This window comes from Polistes fuscatus, unplaced genomic scaffold (assembly GCF_010416935.1).
Source record: "Polistes fuscatus isolate 324 unplaced genomic scaffold, CU_Pfus_HIC Scaffold9, whole genome shotgun sequence".
NCBI classification, from domain to species: Eukaryota; Metazoa; Arthropoda; class Insecta; order Hymenoptera; family Vespidae; genus Polistes; species Polistes fuscatus.
This window is the reverse complement of record NW_025113173.1, coordinates 6,604,490-6,618,717: the sequence shown is the minus strand read 5'-3', so window position 1 is coordinate 6,618,717 and position 14,228 is coordinate 6,604,490. Positions and strand designations below refer to the sequence as shown.

Genomic DNA, 14,228 nt, shown 5'->3' with positions numbered 1-14,228 from the left:
AAATTCGTGCTTTAATAGATAAATAGAATGAAAGTGTGAATAGCGAATGATCAAATTTGATTTTTTACATGCGACAAAATAAGCTACGATTTGATCGATGATTATTTTGATTTAAATGATCGCATTCTATACATCAATGAGATATAATTAAATTAATAAAATTTGTATAAAAAGCGATAAACATGCAGAAAATAATGTATCGAATTTAAAGGATCGATTAACTTTTACCTACTATACTACTATACAACTTACTATTAAAACTAAAACTACACACGGTATTTCAAGTATCACAATAAATAATGATAATAATATTACCAAAAGAAAATCGTATTGCATTGATAATATATTAAATAATAAAATAAACAACACGTATAGCGTGTACTCAAATTAAATTCGAATTTTTGGCGCGTCGCGCGAAAGTTGCGCGCGCACCTATCGTCGAATTGCCGCGAAAAATTCAAACGATATTTGGATATTAGAGCAAAAATCATTTTTTATTCGAAAAATAATAACGAATCATTTTCGAGAACGGACTTTGTTGAAAAAACAAAAGATTAGAAACAAAAAAAAAAAAGAAAAAGAAAGATAACAAAAAGTAGAAAAAAGAAAAACGATCGAAATCTTTTTTTTTTTTTTTCATTATTCTCTTGGTAGACTACTTTATTTTTTTTTGTTCGTTCTCCTAACACTTTTTTGTATTTTTTCAAAGTGCGAATCGAACGGAGCAGCATCGACGTCGAGGAACATCAATGGTGGCGGCGACAGGAGAGATGTCGTACCAGATAGTGCATTTACAGTATTCAGGGCCCGTGTAAACGCGCATCTGGCACGAGCCCCAACTGCCCTGTTAATTTTCTCTTATTCGCTCTCTCGCTTCCGTTTTTGTTTGTGCTCTTTTTCATTTTACCCCTTTTTTTCTTTTCTTTTCTCTCTGTCTCTCTCTCTCTCTCTCTCTCTCTCTCTTAAAATTATTTTCTTTTTCGTCATTTTTCTATTCCAACCAATCATATTTAATTTCTTACCTGTTATTTTTCCTACATTTTCTAACCATCTAACCTCCCACCCCCCACCCCTCCTCTTCCCACCATTCGAATCTCAAATATTTTTCATCTTTTATCGTTCTATCCTACTTTTATATAAATTGTAAATTATTGAAAGTTAGTTTATTTTGTTGTAAAATATCTAACGCATTGTGTTTCACGAATGTTGCACAGTTTGGGTGCAACAAAAGCTCGAGAAGACAATTTTTGTATCGAAATGGTGTCAGCTGATGCTATTTTACTCACACTCTTTCTCTCTCTCTCTTTCTCGACAAAGCTTGTTACGAGAAGACGACGTTCTAATAATAATCGCAACTAAACTAACTTTTCTTGGATACCTGGACGACAAACCGTATTCGCATTGGCTTGTTTCTCCCTCTCTCTCTCTCTCTTTCTCTTTTTATTTCTTTCTTTCTTTTTTCGAACACTTACGGAAACAATTCCTCGTACAAATCCAAACACGTTATACAAAGAAAATAAATGTACGAGCAAAATGATTTTTCCTTATTGGAAAAATTTCGCGTAATCTCGCCAAGAAAATATATTTTTGTGATGCTTCTTTTTTATGAAACTTCTTCGAATTCGTTTTTTTATTAACGTAACTTTTCTGTTTTTCTTTCTCATTTTTATTATTCGATCTCGCGACAACAATCTAAGGTAAATTGTATTTCATGGAAAATGATATTTTTCGTGGAAAATTTATTCGTCCAAAAAGTATCATCACACACCCGCGTGCTGCGATGGTCTAGTTTGCGATACGTACTTACGAGACTGACGTAAATGCAATTCTCTCGAATCGGTTGCATAAACACAAACTATAGAAAGAAAGAAAGAGAGAGAGAGAGAGAGAGAGAGAGAGAGAGGGCACATTTTGCTAAGAGAACTTGCCAGAGTTTTCTTAATAAGCTGGATACCGACCAAAGTGAATACACTCAACTGTCTCTAGGAAATATATGTTTATCTTTTATATCCATATTAACATAAATATGTAATATGTAAATATGTAATTATGTATCTTTATCTTGTCGTGATTTACGACAAAAAAATTACGTAAATATTTTTCTCCTAATAGAAAACAAAAATATTTAAACATATATATATACAAGGATGGGTTGAAAAGTTTTGAGCTTCGACAAAAAACAAAACTTATTTTTTCTTAATAACCTAAGAATCGAAAAACAGCTACTTATGGAATTCGAGTTGGCAGTTCCGCGGTGTAACACGGTTATACAATCATGTTCACGACCTTGGACCATGCATCATCATCATCAACTATAGGTATACTCATATATACACGCGCACGCATACAAACGCACGCACACCTGACATCTATACACGATCACACATGCATAGAATCACATAGCAATATATTCTCCTATGATATTTCAACGAAATAAAAGCTGTAATAAAAATAACGATCGGGTTTGATCCGTACAAACGTTGCTTTGTATCATTTCAAAAAATGATCTATCAATGTCGACGAAAATGAAAAAATGATTATGATAACGAAGAAGAAGAAGAAGAAGAAGAAGAAGAAGAAGATGATGATGATGAGACGCATTTTACATTCTAAACGTCGCGATCCAATTGATGCGCATTCATTGTTGAAATTGTTACACAATTATTACCTTCGAACACAGAAGAAAATGTTATGGTCAAATGATAAAATACGAGTTAAATATTGGAGATAATGGAAATAATATTTTGTCGAGATAAGACGATTGAAATTTGTTCTTTAATTATTTCTCTTTCTCTTTCTCTTTCTCTCTCTTTTTCCGTATAAATCTCGTCGTCAAACTTTACGTAACTAAGTACAGTAGTACATCCGGTGTGACATTGCTATACAATTGTATTCAGTATTCCGATCGTATTCTATATATATATGTGTAGGAAATATTATTTGTAACTCCCTAAAGGTACTCTGAAATTATTCTTTACTCTGATTTTGGTATTTTGCAACTTTTGCAATTTTTGCAATTTTTATTCTACTCTTTTAGTTCTTACTCTATTCTTCTAACTCTGATTTGACTCTTTTAATTCTTACTATACTATTTTAACTCTTAATCTACTCTTTTAATTCTGATACTGATTACGAGTTTTTTTTAATTCGATGTAATATTTTTTCAAATAAATTTCTTTCGAGAGAATTTAATCGTTTTACGCTCATCATAATTTTAAATGAAACGAACAAAACAGAAAGAGGAAGGAAAACAAATCAATTATTATGTATACAATTGGATTTAGTTGGAATGACTGGGCATAGTAGTTAGTGGCTTCGAGAAGTAACTAGAATTTTCTATTGAAATATTTCCACGACACCTTTGAGGTTGAACTCTTAAATGAATAAACTAAGTTTATATATTAATTAGTCATGCTTGTGCATGTATTTGCATGTTATTATAATACGAATTCAAAGAACGAAGAATATTTTGTGTATAAATAAATAAATAAATGAAAAAAAAATATCAAACGTGTATTAAAAACAAAAAATAAATTTGATCCAGCGAGAACGTGAAATCGAATTCAAGTGAAAATTGTTAATTCGATATTTCGAGTGATGCTTGCTTGCTTGTTTATGCAAAAATATAAATGTTATTCTTTAATATGAAACACGTACACACACACATACACATATAATCACAAACACATACGTATTAAGTAAGAAAAATAAATGACAAGAACACGTACACGAGCACATGTTTTATACGATAAAATCATTTCGTTCTCGTACGAGATGCTCGAACACAACGTTCATTCGAAAATATAGATCCAATACGACCATGATCGATGGATCGATCGATCGCTCGATCGAAGAATAACAACAATTATTACGTCACTTTCTACGCCATAAAAAAATTCGAAAAAACATTTTTTCCCGATAACTCAATCATCCTCAATTATGTTGAAAACTTTATATCATTGATTTGTTTTTTTCAACTCGAAGTTTTCTACATCGATAAATCTAAAATCTTTCTAGCGAAGATCTCGAATAAATAAATAAAAAAAAAATATAAAAATAAAGAAAGCAAGAAAACGTAATATTCCATTTTTTTCGTTTAATGAAATTTTTCCGTTTGAAAAAACGAACATGAAATGGCATCTTATTTATTATCGAGAATTACAAACATTTTACAACGTATCTTATCCTCGATCAAGTTTTTAATCGATAAGCAAAGACAATTTTTCATATACCTCGATCTAATTCGCTATTTTATTATTACCATAATAACACTCGCGAACGTTTCAATTATTTTTTTTTGTAGAAATAATTAATAATCGATATTAATTAAATAAAAACCACGCGCAAAATAAACAACGAACAGCATCATCGACGAAGATAGAAAACCTACGAAAATATTCGTGTAAATATCTTTACGTACAATTATATATTCAAAAAAAAAAAAGAAAAAAACCAACACTTTAATTAACTCATATAGCAATGATACGTGATAATGCTTATCATAATTAATAACAAGCTGATACAAAAAAAAAGTAAGAACACGAGGTAAAGAACGAATTATAATATTTTCGAATGGAAATACTGCGGAGATATAAAAAGAATTAAGCCGCTCCCAACGACGACGACAACAACACATAAGAAAATAAGAACACAATAGCAACAACAACGACGATCATGATGATGGTGATATGATGACGATGATGATGATGATGATGATAATTCGTAATCGCGTGATCGCGTACACATGCACGATCGATTCTAATTGTAAGAAGAAAAATGATTTCTTCCTTTGATTATTTTATACACTCGGATATGCATATGTATCTGTCTGTGTGTGTGTATACACGTGTATTATATGTACGTGTGTTCTTCATTCACCACCCACCACCCATCACCCACCACTACCACCACCATCACTACTACAACTTCTATTATTATTATTATTATTAATAATGAATGATGAATGATCAATTATGATTATAAATTACTCTCGTTATATATTTATTTTATAAGACACTAATAAATATATTTTATTTAATTGAATTGAACGAGATACAATATCGCGAATATACGCGTAACCTACGAGGAGTAGTAAACGACTAAGAGACCATATCGTTAGTCGACTGACTAGAGAGACTCTATTTAAGCTAGAGGAAAAGCTAGAACAAACGACACCAGACTACTAGAGTGAGAGAAAACCTGAGAAAGAAAGAGTGAGAGAAGTATTACGTATGTGCATGTGCACATACGTAGCAAGCGCCGCACGCTTCGACCAATTGCACAATACTAAACACACATACTACTGCAATTCGTACATTTATATATCTTCTTGCACTTTTATACGTTTCTCAAAGAATCCGAAGAAAATGATAATCATTTTCGGAGATCAAAAATATAATATAAAATAATATTTAGGGTTGGAAAAATTCTGTTGATCGTTGAAATTTTATTTTCTTTTTTTACCTTTTTTATTTACTTTTATTTTTATTTTTATTTACTAGAAAAAGAAACAATTCTCTCTCTCTCTCTCTGTCTCTTTCTTTCTTACTTTTTGTCTTTATTTATTTCTAGATTTATTATCCCTCTTAGTGGTATCGTTTCCGTGCCAACTACGACGAAATCAACGACGAGGATGGCAAATCGAGTCGCTAAAATCGGGATCAAGAGGAAGAATGTGTATGTGTGTGTGAGAAAGAGAGAGAGAGAGATATATCTCTTCGAAACCCCTTTGGCTCTGATCCAAAAACCACGTCTCTCTCTCTCTCTCTCTCTGACTACTTTTACTACTTCTACTTCTTAGCAGAAAACTATTTTATCCTGCAACCAATAAAGTATACCTTTTGATAGCTATTATTATTCCTAATTTTTGGTTATAACGATCAAGGCCGATCGAATTTGTTATACTACGAGAACACGTATTTTTAATTTTCTTATTAATTTTCCTATTAGAATCTAAATCTTTTATTAATTATTTTAGAAATGAAACAACGATGAATTGATTCATTCATCCATTCATCTCCTGTGTATTAACAAAACATATACGTTAATATTATTATTATTATTATTATTATTATTATTATTATTTAATATTTTCTTTTTGAAATATTAAAGATAAATCAATTCGCGAGACGTAGCACGTGGGAAATGTTGGTAATTCATGACCACCATCATCATCATCGTCATCATTATTATCATCATCATCATCGGCACCCTTTTTAGATCGTGTAAAGCTCTAATATACACGCACACAAATGCACATACACACACACACATGGCGGTAACGCTTGTAATTGGACCACTTTGCGGCTAAACGAGCTTAACGATCGATTCTGCCTTCCGACGTTGATACACATCGCGTGTTCACGATCTTCCGACGAGTGAAATTAATGACATAAACCTCTCTCTCTCCCTCCCTCTCACTCTCTCTTTCTTTCTCTCTTTCTCTCTCTCTTTCTTCGAGATACATACACGTTACTCTTTTCTTTTTTCACCCTCATTTTTACGAATTTTTCTCCTCCCACCCTTTTTCCAATTTCAAACATTTCGCGAATAAATTATTAACGGTATCAATATCGTCGATAATTATCGTTGTCCTAATCGAATAAACCCCAACCCTTTTTTTAATACCAATCATTTGGAGTACGATAAAATATTAATGATGTTAATTTTTATAATACAATCAGATGAATATTTTTGAAGAATACGTGAAAATAATTCACGATCGATTATAGTAATTACTGATATCATATTATTCGAGATATAGATCTTTTTTTATTTTTTTATTAATCTTGAAAATTCATTCGAACGAATTCCTCGATTCTGAGGATTATTTAGGATCGAAGTACGAACAATTATAATTTTGATTAAAGTAAAGAAATATTATAAAATAAAATAAGAGAAACGATTGTAATTTCGATACTCCAGGTTCATACATTTCAATCTCACTAAAAAATAAAATAAAAATAAAAAGAAAAATAATCAAATAGTTCCGAGTAACCGATTTTAGGATAGAAACAACAATACGAATGTCTACTTATGTTGAAAATAATTTTCGAAAGTTAAACGCGTCTCTCGATTGATCGAATTAAAACACAATGCGTGTTGGTTGCCTTCTCGGCGAAGTCGCGGGACGAACTAGAAGGCGAACGCAACTGAAAGCTTCGATCTTGCGCTTGCCTGATGTTTCTTTCTCGCTCACTCTTTCTTAAAGGGACACAAATACATATACAAACACATACATACACATACACACACATATATATATATATATATTTTTCAAAGAAAGAGTAAGAGAGAGAGAGAGAGAGAGACGAAAATTAGTTTGCGTTGTTACACAACGCATTGGCCGAAAAAGCTGTGCCAAGTTGCGTGGCTCTGGGCCATCATCGTCAACACACACAAACACAAACACATACATAAAAGCAACACACGTAAACCTCGAATCGGAGAGGGTCTCTTTAAAACTCATGTATATATCTAATATATTTTTGTTCTACCTATAATATATACACACATATTTGTATTTGTGTATGTGTGTTACATATGCGAACGAAAGAGAAGAAGAAAAGAGACGGAGAGAAGAAACCTCGTTCTGGTACTCTACAAACTCGGCCCGATTGCCTCGTATTTTTGATCTATGCCAAAGGGGTTGAGAGAAAGAGAGAGAGAGAGAGAGATGGGTGAGGGGTGAGCAGTGAGGTAGGGCAAGCAAGCAAGCAAGCAAGCTTGCGAAAAAGCCCAGGATTAATATTTCAATTCAATTTTCTCTTCTTGGATAGCAATTTATTTTCAATTATTATTTATTAATTCCTTCTCGTTTCTATTTATTGTTTCATTCCTTATTTTCTATTTCACACACACACACACACACATACACACATATTTTCATTCTTTCATTTCTTGTTCTGGATTCTCATATTATTTAGATATTTTATGTGATATTTTGATCGGAGGAATGCAATAAAGAAATTTAACGTTTGTTTCCTTTGAGAAAATATTTGGATAGTTGAAAGTATTTTAAAAAGGGTGGATGATGATTGGAGGAAAAAGAGCTAATCGATTAAACAAAGTATATTAACGAATGATTAAACGAAGTATATTTAATGTTTTATTATATTATCAAAATTTAACGAATATAAATGAAGAAAATTATTTTGATAGAAAAAACAAAAATAACAGACCTTCGTTACGAATGAAATTTTTGATCTGAACGTTTATTTATATAGCGAATCTATCTATTCGTATATTTCTATTTTTCTTCTCTCGTCATAATATTTGATTTGATTATTTTCTCAACGATCCACTACCTACTACTATTAATTACGTCTCGTTAGATAATTCGTCAGAGATTGATCGAAAGATCAACGTTTTATAATATCTCTTATTACTTCTTTTTCATTTTTTTTTTTAATTCTTTTGTCTTTCAACTCCTCCCACAATAACCTTAGTCAGTATTTATAATGAATGATAATTATCGAGAGAAAAGAAAAAGGAATTTATCGTAAGCCCGAATCGATCGTAAAATACTTTGAACAATGATACCCTTTGATTATGCAACACGAAACTTTGAAAATTATTATATATTAAAGTTATATCATAATTAAGACAATACGAATGCATCGTGAACTTTCCCCCATTAACCTTTAATTTTTTTCTCCATGTAATTAAAAATAATAAAATGAGTTTTCGTGTATGTACGAGAGTGATTCGATTTCTCGACGATTATTTAACAATTTTATTATTTTTTAAATATATTAAATTATATTATATTATTATATAAATAATATTATTAAATAATTTTATTATTTATTTAATTAATTGAAATTCGATCAATTAATCGATTATAAAAATTTATTATAATATTGTTGCTCTAAAAAAAAGAAAAAAAAAAGACCAGAAAATCAGTTTCCATTGAAGCATATCTTATTGGTAAATCATTAGTCACAGAATCACCATCGTACAACACGACTATGTAGAAATATTAAATGGAACATCGTAGAAAAGTATTCTTAATTAACCGTTCAGCCGTTTGTGTTATATGCCATAAGCAACGTCACCTGCATTCCGAGTGGCTCTTGTCGATATTCACTGATGTAAAAAAGCGACGTGGATTATCGTTCCGATCTACGTGGGAGGTAGGTGGGTGGGTGTTTCCATATGAGAAAGAGAGTATTGGATTGAGGGTTAATTTCGCAATAAAAAAACAAAACAAAAGAAAAGAAAAGAAAAAATCAAAAACAAAATATAAAGAAAAGAAATTTTGATTGAGAAAATTAGTCTCGAGATAATGAAAAGATTAAAAAGATTCCAAAAAAAAAAAAATAAGAAAACAAAAAATCGACTCGAGTATTTGAGTTCTCGTTTCATTTTGGCCAGGTGTCTGTCCGTCTCCGTGGAAGTAGTTTTAAACTTGGCTGCAACGTCTCGTTCTCTTCTAATCCACAACCTCTTGTTATAAATACACAGAAAAAGATAGAAAAAGAAAGAGAGAGAGAGAGAGGTTGGATAGACGAAAATATAAAACATACATACATAAACACACATACGCAAACATATGTGTGTCATGTAAGTGCATGCAGAACACAACGCGTCAAGGAAGAGTCCACAGAGAGAGAGAGAGAGAGGTGTAGGCATACGCAAACATTTAAAAGAAGAAGAAGAAAAAGGGATAAAAATCCAAAGTAGGAGGAGAGGGAGGGAGGGAGAGACGTACTACACAGATAGAATTAAAAAACACACAGACACACGAACACACTCGCGAGGTGACGAAAAAGTTTACATTCTCGCGACCGACATTTCTAGGCGAGGACGACGACGACGAAGAAGAAGAAGAGACAAGGAACGCGAAGGTGGTAATAGAGCAGCAGTAGCACGGCTGCAAAAAAAAAGAGGAGGAGGAGGAGGAGGAGGAGGTGGTGGAGGAGAAAGAGTATATTCGCGTGGCAGATGTAGGATGAGGAGGACAGGGGGGGGGGTGAGACTCGGCTGGTTGCCCTTCCTCTTCGTTACCACTGGCGCGCGCACACACTCTCAAACACACACACACGCATAATCTATAGTCGACGTAACGTGCGCGTAGACCTTGTCGTTCGCTACGGAATAGACGGAAATAAGAAACGTATCGAATGAGAGTATGTGCGAGAGAGAGAGAGAGAGAGAGAGGGAGAGAGGGAAAGAGGGAGATAACCCGCACCTGCGCGTCACTGCGTGTCGTCTTCTCGTCTCTGCCGGATTACTCTTCTAGTGCGCAAGTGTGTTCGTCTATCCATGATTGTATCTTTCTACTATAATAGTTGTCAATGTATGTGTATGTGTGTGTTATGTTCTAACTCCCCACTATTCTGTTCGCTTTACCCCCACTACGGAATGGTCCGACGAGCACCACTAACTGCCCCTTACCTGGTATATACCAACCCTTCTTCCCACCACCACCACCACCACCACCACCAACAACCTCATCCCACCCTCAACGCTCCTCAAATCCCCTTCCTTCTTCTCTCTTAACGCTTTTGACGTTCCTACTAATACTATTACACTGAAATACGTGACTTTAGTCCAACCATTTGCATAGTTTGAGCCACCCACTACTACTTTACTACCACCAACACATAACTACCATTGGCCACCGAGTCGATTATCGTCGAGAACCCTTCCAGAGTATACCAGAGTATACCATGAGTATTAGAGGACTAGTCTTTGTCTGTGTATGTATGCTGTGTGGAGAGAGACAGACAGAAAGAGAGAGAGAGAGAGAGAGCTTACACGCGGCTTGTTCGCATAATGGCCGACCCGAGTGACCACCACCATCAAACGATACTTCGTCAGGATTATGTAATTTGAAAGAGAGGGAGAGGTAGAGAGAGAGAGAGAGAGTGGGATAGACAACAGACAGAAAGAAAGAGATATGGACGATGAGGATGATCATAAACGATGATGAAGTCTCCGAACGTTAGCTCTGTGTGTGTGTTTGTACATGTGTATATTTCTGTCTGTTTTTTTTTCTGTGTAAAAAACAGGAAACGAATCGCTTTTTCCGCGTTTAAACGATCGCATATACATAGGTGTTCCTTTTTTGTAGGATGTTATTTTTGGCGAGAGAGAGAGAGAGAGAGAGATGTATATCGATGAGTAAATAATTTATTTCTGTGACGTGTTAAAGATCAAAGATAATGGATTCTTGTTTATAAACGTATTTACCGTATGTTCCAATATGAACGTTAATATAAGAATTGGTTATCTCAATTATAAAATATATATGTATCATTTAAATAAATGAAACGTATATATAATATATATCATCAAAGAGAAAATTAGATAACGTAAATAAAATATTTCAAATTTGTGCTAATTATTAGCCCGAAATTTAAATGAATATTAATTTTCGTTAATTATCTAGATAAAATATAAGGTTTATCTTGGAACGCACATACATAACAGCAGACACACATACTTTTTCTTTCTCTCTTTCTCTCTCTAGGTTAAAGATATCCGAATTTGGCTTGGTGACAACTGTGTCGTGTGCAGTTGCTAAAAAAAGAGAAAGTGAAAGAGTAAGAGAGAGTGTGAATGTATGTGTATGTATATGTGTGAGAGAGAGAAAGGCAAATACAACCAAAATTGTTCAACTTTAAAACATAACATTCGCATACCCTCGAGATATTAATATCATAAATTTCGTATAATCGTATTAATAATTAATAACAGAAATATTAACGTTTCGAATAAATTAATGAAACAAAAGTTGGCCTTGAAAACATATCGATCAGCCAACAAATTTTCTACTCCTGTGAGAATATAACAAGAAATATAAGAAAGAAAAAAAGAATGAGAGAGAGAGAGAGAGAGAGAGAAGAAAAACGAGGGTGAGAAGAAGCGCAACACGTGGCCCTCGGTGTGGCCTCGTTGATGTTTCTGACGTCGTACTCGTTGTTGGTGTAGTATAAAAGCGTATTTAAAGGCGTGTAGTTGATGTTCTATGGAAACGCCAGCCAGGTTACGTTAAAAGGTCTTTAACTACTGCACACACACACACATAGACATGCAGCAAGCAGACACACGCAAATATGCACCTGCAATGTGCATTTCAATGTCACGGTTTTCTACTTAAGCTCGTATACGGAAAAAACGAAGAAAACATAATAATAATAATAACAACGACAATGATTATGATGATTGAAATTTATAATTTAGATACTGTTTCATTTAATGCACGCAAATGCATTTTTATTGAAAAACAATAAAACCTATTGGCTTAACGAAAAGCTCAAAATACGTTTAAATGATAAAACAAAGAAATTTCAAGGATTAGTCAAATATATGAATGTTTCCATTAGAAAAATTGTAATCATTTATATGTTATCTCTATAGGTATTTGTTGTGTGAACAGGTGTACAAACGTGTAAAGTGCTTTACTTAATGAAATATGCCATTCTTTGAGATAATATAATGTCACATTATCGTAAGATATAGGAATTTGTTGAAAATGATTCATTTTCATCGATTTTCAAATGAAATATACGTTTTATCGGAAACTACAGAATTAGAGGAGGAATCCTTGAACGGAGAGTTCGAATTAGTTTATCTTATTTCTTTTTTTTTATCGATTTTAATCGTATGGGTGTTTTTATGGTGATATGCGTGAGCAATGACGTCAGTGGATCCCATTCCCACTTCCATCCCTATACCATTCTCATCCTCATATTTCCACCCATCTCCCCATTTCCTAGAACTTCGATCGTTAGTAGACAAATAGTTGAATATTCCACGTACGAGTCAATCTTTAACAACTCACACCACTAACGCACACGCAAACATTTCTACGCAATTAAAATGAAAATATCCCATTAACTAATGATAATGATGATACTGTGTCTAATAATCAATCAAACGATGGAAATAAAAACAATAACGAATATGCAATGATACAAAAAAAAAAGAAGAAAAAAGAAAAACATCCTAACAGAATATTTCATCATATTAGTTTCATCGTAATAGCAATTAGCATTTTCTAAAAAAAAAAAAATCATCGATCCTTCTATTATCCCAAAGATCCAAGCAACCTTAATTACATCCGAAAGGTAGTTCCATTAAAAGATAATCTTTAAAGGTAATACAAAATAGAGATAGAATGCATTTACCAGTAAACGAGACGAGACGAGACGAGAAGTGTATAACGAGGACGATAACGATGATTAAAAGAAGATTAAGAAGAAGAAGAATAATAAGAATGATCGATCGATGACGATGATTTTCTTGATATGGAAAGAAAAACGAAACCTGCCTCGCCTCTTTTTCCAGATGATTTCATCCGTCCTCGACGAGCTCACTTCCTGCCAATCGGCACAGTCGAACTTCAGAAACGTAGCAGATCACCACCAACACCACCAAAGTAACATCAGCGCCGATAACACCAGGTAAAAAGAAACAGTAAAAGAATGTATGTATATATGTATGTGTAAGAGTGTATCTACGTGTGAGAGAAACGTGTTGGACTCTTCCTCGTAAAGAGTGAGAGAGAAAGAACTAACGAACGAACGAACGAACGAATGAACGCGAACGAACGAGTTAGGAGTGGGGAGAAAGCGCTGGTTTGCTCGACAGGGGTTGACCTAATTTTACGTAGGTTGGCCTCTGACTGTCTGACCTTTCCCCAGGAGTGTTCTTGACAAGGGTACGCGAACGAGTGCTGGAGAGAACGAGCCGAGCCGCGAGGGGAGGGAATTGAGGGAAGATGAGAGAGAGAGAGAGAGAGAGAGAGAGGACAAGCTCCATCTGGTAAGCCTGGTAATTTCACATAGGTCTATGGATACACGAACCACTGCTGGAGGTTCACCAGGCAGGTTGCGTCAGGATTGCGAGGGGATAAATGGAACTAGGTCACCCCTGGGAACTGGAGAGAAAGAGAGAGAGAGAGAGAGCTTGGCAAGGGAGATCTGGAACACACTTCGAGAAGGAGAAAAAAAACAACCCGATTTTATTAAATTCGAAACACGATTGCCTATAATTCTTGAATTTCTTTTTCCCTTCTTTTTTTTTTTTTTTTTTTAAACGCGTTATAAATAATATCGCATTTTAGTCGGGGATTTTTTTTTTTTATTTATTAATGGAAAATGTTACGGAAAAAGTTCAGCCCCGGATCTTTTTCATCAAACGTAATTTGATTTTGAAAAAAAAAAAGGGGATATTATAATTCGAATACTTTCGTAAAAAGTGGGATTTAAAAATTCTAT

The 14,228-nt window shown here is 33.7% G+C and overlaps 1 protein-coding gene and 1 long non-coding RNA gene across 3 annotated transcripts in view; one reads left to right on the top strand and one right to left on the bottom strand.

The window, feature by feature from the left end:
- LOC122525486 (DNA-directed RNA polymerases I, II, and III subunit RPABC3) overlaps positions 1-14,228 on the bottom strand; it is a 52,967-nt gene that overhangs the window by 4,086 nt on the left and 34,653 nt on the right. The gene's annotated exons all lie outside the window — the stretch shown is intronic.
- On the top strand, positions 13,183-13,987 carry LOC122525488. The gene is made up of 2 exons (XR_006305805.1): positions 13,183-13,412; positions 13,653-13,987. It is a non-coding gene; the product is annotated as an uncharacterized LOC122525488 (long non-coding RNA).